At 32.8% G+C, this 7500-nt stretch overlaps 1 long non-coding RNA gene across 3 annotated transcripts in view; it reads right to left on the bottom strand.

Moving 5' to 3' along the window:
* Nucleotides 1-7500, bottom strand: part of LOC137644412 (uncharacterized) — a 296106-nt gene that overhangs the window by 50788 nt on the left and 237818 nt on the right. The window contains exon 3 of one of the 3 annotated variants that reach the window (XR_011045154.1): nucleotides 1183-2085. The exons of 1 other annotated variant lie outside the window; for it this stretch is intronic. This is a non-coding gene — a long non-coding RNA (uncharacterized lncRNA). Of the gene's footprint in view, nucleotides 1-1182; nucleotides 2086-7500 lie in introns of those variants that run through there. One more of the 3 variants, XR_011045156.1, reaches the window with a different exon arrangement.

Raw genomic sequence — 7500 nt, 5'->3', positions numbered from 1 at the left:
ACCATGACTAAAGAGCCTTGAACATTTTCTCGGAATCAGGCTGTCAACAAATCATAAGTACGGTTACTCTCAGGTCTGGTAACGGCTTGAACCTAGTATATACCGACTCCCCTTATGTTATTACAAGTAAGTTTAGTTCACCAGTTGAGACATCAGATCATTCCTTGATTTCGCTAATAATTAAGATGGAACCATCTGTACCAAATGTGTCATGCTCGTGTAAGATACATATGCAATCTCAAGGAGACTGTAATCGCCTTCTAAGTAATCTTTTTCATTTGAATTGGTCACAATTGTATGAAAGTGTTGAGCCTGTTGTTCCCTTGAATGAGAATCTGGTCAATGTAATTTTATAGATGTATCACTTTCTGCGTGCTAAAATACCAAGTGAAAGAAAAACACTAGTTCAAAGACGATTGTAGACGTACTTATTTGGAGAAGCAGGAGGCCTCTATCTTTGGAAGGGTAACAGATCAGATTTGACTTTGAATAACTATACTCGGCTAAGAGCTGTTGCTCAGAAAATTTATACTTCAACTGAAAAGGAATTAAATTTAACCATAAAAGAAACCCTTTCTGCTACAACCAGGAGCATAAGTGGTGGGCTACCCTTAAATCTGCACTCTTTGGTGTATACTTAATAGTTCCTCCTTTACTTGAACTAGTTGGCTCTGTCACTCACTATTCAAAGGAAAAGCCATTCCTTTTGGCTGATGTTTTTCCCGTTTCCTGAGGATAAACTAACTAGTTTAGCTTTTTGGTCCCATGAAATTAAAAAAAAAAAAAAAAAAAAAAAAAAACCTCTTGATGGGCCTTGATGCTTATAGAGGTGTAGACCCAAGTTCTTAGTTCCTAAGCAGTCTGCTGTTTTCTCCAAGTCAAAAAGGAGAGGTTCTTTTTGCACTTCTTGGAGAACTGATAATGTTACTCCATTAGTTAAATGTGTTTGTGGTAGCTCTAGCCCTGCTGATTATCGTCCATTTTCCATAACTCTCAAAATTATCTGAAGTTTTTGAACGTCTTTTTTTGTATCACATGGTAGGCAAATTAAATAATAAATGGTGAGGGGCGGTGAATTAGACGACTTTTACATCGTAAGAGGATTTATTGTCTAAGATAATTTTCACAGACACATGAGCAGAAATCTTCAAAGCGAGTGAAATAGAACTTTAAATCTTGGGAATTACATAACAGAAGAAATATAAGTCTCTCGCTGACTTTTAAATTACTGGAACCGTTTATCCTAATGGTAATAGGTAATTATTTCTTGCAACTACAGACAGGCGCGGGGAGAGCGGACGCATGGGGATACAGTTATATGAATCAGATTGTTACAACAAAAAAGAACAATTATTGGACGTCTTATGGCGTATCGGCGCCATCCATAGCTAAAGTAGGCTTACCATGGTAGGTGGGATTTGCTGACGATTTTTCGAAAAACAATTTTTCGAAAGAGAATTGTTCAAAAAACTATTTTTCGAAAACCAATTATTCGAAAACAATTGTTCGAAGGTGTATTTGTTCGAATTTACAATTGATCGAATTACAAGATATTCGAATAAACAATTTTTCGAAATTAATATTGTTCGAATCCATGAGTTCAACTGACTTGTTAAGTAAGAGTGAGAATTTATTATTTTTGCGGTTTATAAGCGAATGAGTAGTTATGTGAAAAACAACTTGATTGCATTGTTTATTATTTAAATACATTTATAAAAAAAAAAATTGCTTATTCGAATATCTTGCAATTCGATCAATTGTAAATTCGAACAAAATCATATTCGAATAACTGTTTTCGAATAATTGAGTTTCGAAAATTTTTTTTTCAAACAATTGTCTTTCGAATAATTGTTTTTCGAAAAATAGTCCGCACACGGGTAGGTGGACCTATTGAGGGTTGCCCACTAACGACTCGGACTTGAACGTAACTCATATTCGACTGGGCTAATCTTGTGTTCCCAGCTGTTCTTATTCCCTGCACATTATTGGGGGTCTGAGGGCTCGTCTCGCCTCGGGGTAGCAGTGGCAGGTCATCACCGCATCAGATTGGTTCTCACCCTTCATCCCTTCTCTCCGTTGTACCTGCTGACATGGAAACAAATTCAGTACACGAGTGCTTGGTTTAGCAGATATAAAACAAAGAGGAAAGCGGTTAGAGCTGCTCCCCTTGCTGCCCAAGGACTGTGGAAATGAGGTCATAGGTCGGCAACCTCCGTCCTCCTTCCTGCGCATTTACTTTAGTTTATATTTATGGCATTTATCTAAAATAATTTATTTATACGTGACACTTGACAAAACATCTAAATATGTCGAGGGTAATCATCTGTTCCCTAGTTTGCAATTTGGCATTTGAAAAGGCCTTAGAGCAGTAATGCCCATCTTACAATCTAGCATGTGATGCCCTTCTTACAGCCTCCAATACTGTACAAAAATCCCTGTGTGGTCAGGAAATTTGTATGACTGACATTGATTTTAGTGCTGCCGATATCCATGTTAATCAAGAGGCCCTTGTCTTCAAAGTCAAATAGTTGGGAGTAGGTGGGTCTTTTCTTAGCAGTATTATTGAATTTCTAGGTAATAGATTGCAAAGAGTTGTTGTTGAGGGGTACCATGGTGAATATAGGGGTGTGATATCCGGTGTTCCTCAGGGTAGTATTCTTTAGGAATAGATAGAGATGGTTTGGGCATACTCTTCGCACTCGCCAAGAGAGATTAGTTTGCCAAACGTTCAGCTGGGCTCCACAAGGCACTAGAAGAGTTGGCAGACCCAGACTTACATGGCTTAGGTAAATGAAGCGCGAAGTATGAGATGATGAATGGAGAAGTATTGAATTGAAAGCTCAAGATAAGAGACGAATAGCGAAATCTAACCGAGGCCCTTTGCGTCAATAGGCGTAGGTATAGATGATACTAAATACACATATGTGATTTGGCCTAGAAAACAAGCTTCTTGTATATGCAAATGGTGCTACTCTCTCTGCCTCAATTCCATACCCTAAATGCAGATCGATCTGGGGTTGCTAAATCCCTTGACAGATATCTAGCTAAAATTAGTGCATGGTGAAAATTATGGGGCATGAAGCTGAACCCTTAGAAAACCTAAAGTATGATTTTAAGCAGGTAAAGGGTAGTGGCAGATCTTTTTTAACGTTGTTACTGATTTCAAGATATTTTATATTCATTACTAATTATTTCTCATAAAGTTTATTTCCATCTTCGTTGGGCTATTTTTCCTTGATGCAGCAACTGGCCTTTTAGCATCCTGCTTTTCCCACTAGGGTTACATATTAGCTAGTAGTAGTAGTAGTAGTAGTAGTAGTAGTAGTAGAACTTCTTTTACCATTTGTCCTCTACACCACTTCATTTGTTTCTCCTTTATTCTAAAACATATTTCTTATTTTTGAGACTTTTCATAGATCTATTTCAAAAATACTAGAAGCGCAAACCCTTTTCTTTTTCTGAACCTGTCCGCTATCAGTTCTTGTGTCATCTACTTCGATTTCTCTATTAAACTCTCATTATAAACTTTCCTAGGTGCATTGGCCAATAATTCTCAGTCAGATCGACTTTTATACCAAATATCTATTAGTTTCTCTCTCTCTCTCTCTCTCTCTCTCTCTCTCTCTCTCTCTCTCTCTCTCTCTCTCTCTCTCTCTCTCTCTTAGAAATTTTGGAGCATTCTTGTTCCTGCTATAGACTTTTACCAATTAATTCAAGGAAAAATTCATATGTATATGCCTCTAATTTAGGCATTAGTGAATCAGGGAATTAACCAATAAGTAGGTCAAAGAATTGGGAGACATTGCTATGAAAATTTTCTTTGAATTTTCATTATGGCTGAAAATGTTTGCTGTGCTTTTCAACTAGGATGACTTGCATCATATCAGGAGTAGCGCTCTCTCTTTTATAAATTAGTATTCCAATGGGATATTCATTTGGTCTTATATTAATATTTTAGATCTAAACGTGGAAAGGTTAATGGTAACACATAAAATACTAAATCTAAAAACCACGGCAGCTTTTTAACATAATCTAATTGAATTACAACAGTATAATATACCACATTCAAAACTGAAATCTAAATCCAAAGATACTGACAGGACTGTATAACAATAGTTTACAACAATCCTCTCCCGCAATAAAGGACCTTCCAAATTATAAACAAATCAACACAATACCTAAACATAAAATCTAAATACAAAAATTAAAGCTGGACGCAAAACATAAAAAAAAAAAAAAATTAAACTAGAAGAAAAAAAACCAGTATGAAAACTTTCCGCAACCAATAAATTTTTGTAAACCTGGGCTGGAAAGAAAAATATGAAGAAACGATCTTATCCCAGAGATATAACAGACCCTCCTCTAGTAAAGATATGGCAATTGCTACCCAAGGGATCAAGACTATCAAATAATGAATTCAAAATGTAAGGATCTTGTAAATTATGAGAAATTTGTCTTCCAGCTCTACAGTTCCCTCACACTGTCTGTGGAAAAGGGCGAGAGATTTTAAAATGTTGGCAAGCATGTTATCCCTAGTAACTGACAAATATATATGAATGCCATTGTCAATTTTTTTTTCCAGTTAGAAAAAAAATCCCCATCGCTCCAAACCAGGTGGAATTAACAAAACATTCTATATAATCCTTATTAAAGTACGAAGTATTTCCTATTCTTCATATAAGATTGGCAATAAAGAGCAATTTTAAGGATAAGGGAACATATTCTTAGATTACATTAATTTCATATAAAAGTATGGTTATAATTGTAAACTTTCAAATGCTTTAGTTCTTCCCAATCACGATACTGAAAATTAAATTATGACCAATTTATCAAGCCTGTTAAAAATGAATTCCACTTAGTTTACCGTTTAATACGTATAGGAGAATCTGTGGTCTTAGGGTCGTTTAACACAAAAAATTTAAGAGAATAAGTATTTCTTGCAACATTTGTTAATTTAGAGAATCAACATCGTTATCATTAGTGAAATATAGGTAGCAATTCGGCAAAAATAAATTCTATGAGAAATCAGTCTCGAATTCAAAATGAGCAAGCCTTTATGAACTGATATTATAATTACTATTATCATTACTATTATTATCATTATTATTATGATCATCATCATTTAAAAAGGGGCCTAAAATAACATTACTCTATAAAAAACGAACTGAAAGCCATCAAGAGTAGCAACGGGTGAAAGGTATAAGTGTGTCATTAATTATCTTTATACATAAAACTTAGAACAATACCAAACTGTCCCAAAGGTCACTTATTCTTATTTTTCCAATTGATTAGATAATCATTAAAAAATAAATCTGTCTTCAACAGCCACTTCTTTCTAGAAGGCGAGACGAATGCTGATATGGAAAAGTGAAAGGGAAACATAAACGATAGATAAGACACATCATGTATTATTTTATCAGTGACCCAGTTCTTATCCCTTTGCTGTAAGAACGGCGATACCTTATCTCCAACCATGCCACCGCATATGATACAAAGGCCAAAACCCTTATCAGTTAAATCAACATTAATTTACTGATTTATTGGGAAATAAAAAAAATGTATAAAAACTAATCTTAAAATAATTTCTGGCTTACAATGAGTTAATAAATTTGCCTAATCATCACAAACCCAATACATTGTCTCCCTGATTGAAATGCAGTCAAATTCTAATCACAGAAATGTGTTCTATTCATCATTCTATTCTATAATAGTTTAATATTAATGTTAACAATAATAATAATAATAATAATAATAATAATAATAATAATAATGATGATGATGATGATGATGATACTAAAGGAGATTCAAATAGAAAAGAACAGAACATGAAATAGTCCGTTAGAAAAGTCATCAGAACTAATCCACACCAGAGTAAACTCCTGAAGGAAAAATAAACAATAACGGGATTAATTTTTGTGGTTTGAAGCCACCAATGTCTTACTGGTAAATACGTAAATGGCAAACTTTTTCACCAAATCTGATAGGTGCTTGAAGCGAACATTTAATGTAACCAGAATGATAAATTTCTTCAAATCCACGCAACTTATTCAAAACTTTAGGTAGCACTAGTGATTCACATTTGACAAATATATTCCAGCGGTCTTAATAAACTTAATACATACATATATATATATATATATATATATATATATATATATATATATATATTATATATAATATATATATATATATATATATATATATATATATATATATATATATATATATATATTATATATATAATATATATAATATATATATATATATATTATATATATTATATATATATAATATATATAATATATATAATATATATATATATATATATATATATATATATATATATATATATATATATAAACCTGTTTCTTGAGAAAATGACAATCATCATTCGACCATGTTTTGTAATACTTGCTACTGATCTGCTTGGTGTTAGGCAGCTGACGTCCATCATGAATTATTAAATAAAAACTTGCGCACTAATAATTCCTTATATTTAATCAGGACAATAACCTCCTGCACCATCGTTCAAATAGGTCATTATGCAAACTGCAGAATTATTATTTTTTTTTTTTTGCATTCAGAACTTCCTTAACTACAGTATATGTCACAAACTAATACCGGCCATGCTGTTAATTATGACGATATTAGCTTTGCCTTTAGTATGGCTCAATACTACACAATATTCTATAATTTGTTTAAGACAATGACCAAATAATGAAATTAATTTTTTAATCAAGAATTTAATCCGTTGATATTCTGAAGTTCAAATTTAGTCTAAAACACTTCAATACGATCTCAACTTGAGCATGTTAAAACAAGTTTCGTTTCACACGTTACCTGCTATAAAATCAACGCTGTAATTTATCTTATCAATTTTTTTATCACCGTTTTTCACATTAGCTTGCTTTCGCTGTTGGAGTGCTAGGGCTTATTGCATAGGAGTATGATTTCCCACATAGGGTTGCAATTTTCATTGAAATAATAATAATAATAATAATAATAATAATAATAATAATAAAAAAAATAATAATAATAATAATAATAATTAGAATTGCATAGGAATTGCAACTCAATGTGAAGGCTATGGCGGTGAGAATTTAAAATATAATGGCACGTACAAGTGTACGAGTATAATATATATATATATATATATATATATATATATATATATATATATATATATATATATATATATATATACACACACACAAACTTTGTGGATGCTCGTGAATTCGTATTTTCCCTTAAAGATAAGCCATGATTAGTAAAGAAAACAAATTTTTATGACTATTCGAAACAACACCTACCCATAAAATAAATCAAGATTCAATGTTCGAATCAATAAAGTGATGATTAGAGAGCAGACAGCCACGCAGAGAAGCTGAGAATAACAGTGTAACACAGTCTGACGCAATCTTCAACAATCTATCGTCGGCTCTTTCTGTATTGCGCAACACCTAGAAGCATTGAACATGTTATCGCGCGGGGATCAAGTTA

The sequence above is a fragment of the Palaemon carinicauda genome, chromosome 1, assembly GCF_036898095.1.
Source record: "Palaemon carinicauda isolate YSFRI2023 chromosome 1, ASM3689809v2, whole genome shotgun sequence".
NCBI lineage: Eukaryota > Metazoa > Arthropoda > Malacostraca > Decapoda > Palaemonidae > Palaemon > Palaemon carinicauda.
Note: the sequence above shows the minus strand (reverse complement) of the source record. Positions and strands in the feature narration are given on the sequence as shown.